Here is a 4,442-nt window from a genome sequence, read left to right as displayed (position 1 = left end):
AAAGATACTAAAGAGCCTCAAGAATCATGTGTAAAGCTTGCTAGCAAAGGTAGATATATAGGAAAACACTGATTATCGTAATACTGTTTCAGTGCATGGATCACTTATAATTCTGATAAAGAAGTTAAAAGACAAAAGTGTGGGGGCTGGGGGTTTAGCTCAGTGGCATAGCGCCTGCCTGGCAAGTGCAAGGTCATGAGTTCAATTCCTGGTACAGGGGAAAAAAAAAAAAAAGACAAAAGTGTAATAAGTCCAGCCTGGGCTACAAAGGGAGTTTGAGGCCAGCCTGAACTCCATAGTGAAACCCTGTCTCAAAAAGACAAAAAAAAAAAAAAAAGTAACAGTAACTATAAAAATATATTAATGAATATAGAGCACAAAAAGATGTAATTTGTTACATCAGTAACAAAGCCAAGGAGGAACAAGAGTAGGATTTTTGTATACATCTGATATTGAGTTATCAATTTCAAACTGATTGTTAAACTATGTTTTATATAAGCTTCATGGTAACTCCACAGAAAATACATGTAAGAGATACACGCACAAAAGGAAAAAAAGAGTCCAGGTATGTCACCACAAAAAAAAAAATCTATGAAACACAAAAAAAGATGACAGGAGAGGAAAAGAGAGACAAAATGGTACAAGACAGAAAGCAATTAACAAAATGACAACAGTTAGTCCTTCCTTATTGGTAATTACTTTAAATGTAAGTGGCTTAAACTTCCCCGTGAAAGACAGAGTGACTGGATTTAAGAAACAAAAACTGTACTGTCTATAAAAGATTCAATTTAGACATAAGGGTATATACAGATAGAAAGTGAACAGATGGAAAAAGATATTCCAAGCAGGAACAAGAGTGGCCATATTTCTATGAGACAAAATAGATTTGGGGTCAAAACCATCACAAGAGACAAAGTCATGATATAATGTTAAATCACTTTCCAATGGATATAGAAAAATGGTGGATATATACTGTGTACCCATCCAACATCCGATCACCCAAATACAGGAGAAAACATTAACAAAACTTACAGGAAGGTCTGGGGTATGACTTAGAGAATGTATGCACAAGGCCATAGGTTCAATCCCAGTGAGTGGTTGCACACGCAAGTGCACACTCCTAAGCACACAATCTGGAGAGGAATAGACAGCAACACAATAATAGGAGATTTTAATATCGCACTTTAAATAATGCATAATCATCTTGACAGGTCAATGAGATAACAGAGGGCTTGAACATCACGGACAAAATGACCTAACAAACATACACAGAAAATTCCATCCAACATTAGTAGAATACACATTCTTCTCAAGCAAACACAGAGTATTCTACAGGATAACTCATTTGTTACATCATATAACAAGTTTAACATATGTAATAAGATTGAAGTTATACCAAATGTCTTTTCTGGCCACAAAGGGATGAAGCTACAAATAAATAGCCAAAGGAAAACTAGAAAATTTAAAAATATGGAGAAAATATTCACTCTTAAACATGCTATGGGTCAAATAAGAAATCAAAAGAGAAGCTTTAAAAATATCTTAAGACAAATGAAAATAAAACACAATATACAAAAATGTATAGATGTGATAAAAACAGTAATAACAGGAGAACTTATAGCAGTGAACAACTATAATTAAGGAGGAGATCACAAACAACCCAAGTTATCACCTCGAGGAACTAGCAAAAGAAGAGCAAACAGACTAAGCCCAAAATTAGTTGAAAGGAGGAAACTAAAGATTAGAGCAGAAATAAACGAAATGGGAAACAGAAAAGTAATTGTAAGACTCAACAAAACTAAGACTTGTTTTCTGGAGAGACCCAAGGCCACACTCATCAACTAACCTTCGGCAAGAGTGCTGAGAAATGTAGTGAGGAAAAGACAGTCTCTTCAACAAGCGGTACTGGAAAAACTGGATATCCACATACAAAATACTGAAACTGGACCCTGTTCTTACACCATACACAAAATTAACTCAAAACGGGTTGAAGATTTAAGCATACGATTAAGTCATAGAAGGAAACACGGGGTGGGGGGGAAGCTTCATAGTGTTGGCCTTAGCAATGATTTCCTGGACCTGACACCAAAACGCACAGGCAACAAAATAAAAATACGCAAGTGGGAGGGCATCAAACTAAAATGCATGTGCGTGCCAAGGAAACACCCGCCAGGATGAACGCCAGCCTGAAGAGCAAGAGAAAATATTTGTGAACCATATCTCTGATGAGATGTTACTATCCAAAGTATAAGGACCCTCTACAGCTCAATCACATACACACACACACATACACATACACATACACATACACACAATTTTTAAAATGGGCAAAGAATTTGAATAGACTTTTCTCCAGAGAAGAGACACAAACAGCCAACAGGTACACAGAAAGATGCTCAAGTGACCAGTCACCAGGGAAGCACAAATGAAAAACACAATGATGTGCTGCCTCGTGCCTGTCAGATGACCATTACTGTAAAACAAACTCACAGAACCAGAAAATAACACAAGCCAGGCATGACGTGGAGACACTAGAGCCCTACAGTTGGTAAGTGTGTCAAATGGTGCGGCAGCTATGGAAAGCAGTATGGAGGTTCCTTGAAAAATTAAAAGTAGAACCACGGCAAGATCCAGCAATCTCATTTCTGGATATTTGTCCAAAAGAACTGAGCACAGGGCTTCAAAGAGCTAGTCACAGTCTCACGGCCACCACCGCATCATTCACAGCAGCCACGGAGTGGATACAACCGCAATGTCCCCTGGGGAATGAACGCAGAAAGAAAAGGTGGCATGTGTACACACCAGCACATTAGCCTTAAAAGAGACAGGAATTTGTCATATTCTGTGACATGGATGAACCTAAAGATTATGCTGAAGTAAACCAACCGCAGAAGGGCGAATTCTGTGTGATTCCACTTACACAAGGCATCGAAAGGAAAGGAGTCCAGCTCGCAGAAACAGAAAGCAGAATTCGAGCTGCTGAGGGCTGCTCAGCGGGTCCAGCGCCTCCGCCACGCAAGACGACAAGTCCTAAAGATATGCTCAGCATCGCACTCCGCACTCCAGCATCAAGAGGATAGAGTGCGTGAGACATGTCTTTACAACAGCACATGAACAAAAGATATCCACGGGCATTCACCAAGGATATTAAAGTGGCCGGTAAATATGGAGAAAAGAGATTTATCACACTGGCCATCAGGCAAACTCAAATAGCAAGGAGGTCTCCTTGCTCATCTACCGGACTTGGGGTGGGGTGTCAATCAAAAAACCAAAAACCTAACAATAACTATACTGGTAAGAATGTGGAAAAAGGAGCTCTCACACTCTGAGAGTGGCGCTTGGTGTGATCACTTTCTAAATCAGTTTGACATCTTATAATAAAATTAAGTGCACTCACAGCCCTATCTTTGCCAAGTGGGGGAAAAGATCTCTAGATAGGAAGGGTCTGAGAGATCAGTCTCTAAATCTCTCCCAAAGGCTACACTGTCTCTAGGATTTCACGGCTATTCAGACAGGTCCAGACTCTAGCAAAGCAAGAGATCCACAGAGAATTACCTGCTAAAAGTTGAGGGGGAGGGCCGACTGAGTACTGGGGTAAATGCCAGCAGATGTATAAAAGTGACTACCCTGATGCATGCTACCTGGGGAAGGTGGCCGTTGCTCGCCCTCCCCAGTCCCCTCGAGTTTGGGTCTAAGTAGGGAATGAAGCGCAAGAATCAGAACGCTTCAGAGAGAAAGCTAGTTGGGAAATATTGACCAAGTAGGACTTCTCTTACGCTCTGGAACTGAACTTCCTCGCTCAGACTCGTATGCGGCAGGGCAGCCTGGCAGGGGAGGCTGGGCAGAGCCTTCAGAAAATAAGCGCGGGGGGGCGGAAATCAGCCTGCCCACCAAGGCCCCCTTCCTAGACCCCTCCGGGGAGAGGAAGGGGTAAGAGGACCGCAGGGAGCCTGCAGGCAGCCCCTGGATTTCCCCGGTGCTACGGAAGTACGGCTGGGATGGATCAGGAGAGCAGGAGGTAGAGCACAGGAATGGAGCAGACCTCGGATCTCTGCAGCACTTCGGTAACATCTGCCGTAATACTACTACTAATAATAATAATAATAATAACAATGGAGTGCTAGCCGGGCGTGGTGGCGCACGCCTGTAATCCCAGCACTCGGAAGGCTGAGGCAGGAGGATCATTGCGAGTTCGAGGCCAGCCTGGGCTACAAAGTGAGCTCAAGGCCAGCCGGAACTGCATAGAGAGACCCTGTCTCAAAAAGACAAATAATAATAATGATGATGATGATGGTGATGGTGATGATGGAGTGCTTGCTGTTTCCATACTTTTCATCCAGAACCAGTCTGGAACTGGACTGCGAGACTTTCAGCGGGTCAGGCACCTTCTGGAGCAGAAGGGGTCTGGCCCGCACAGGCGCGGCGTCCGGGGCCCGCCCGCC

Source organism: Chinchilla lanigera, unplaced genomic scaffold, assembly GCF_000276665.1.
Source record: "Chinchilla lanigera isolate Chin_1 unplaced genomic scaffold, ChiLan1.0 scaffold00069, whole genome shotgun sequence".
Classification (NCBI taxonomy): domain Eukaryota; kingdom Metazoa; phylum Chordata; class Mammalia; order Rodentia; family Chinchillidae; genus Chinchilla; species Chinchilla lanigera.
Note: the sequence above shows the minus strand (reverse complement) of the source record.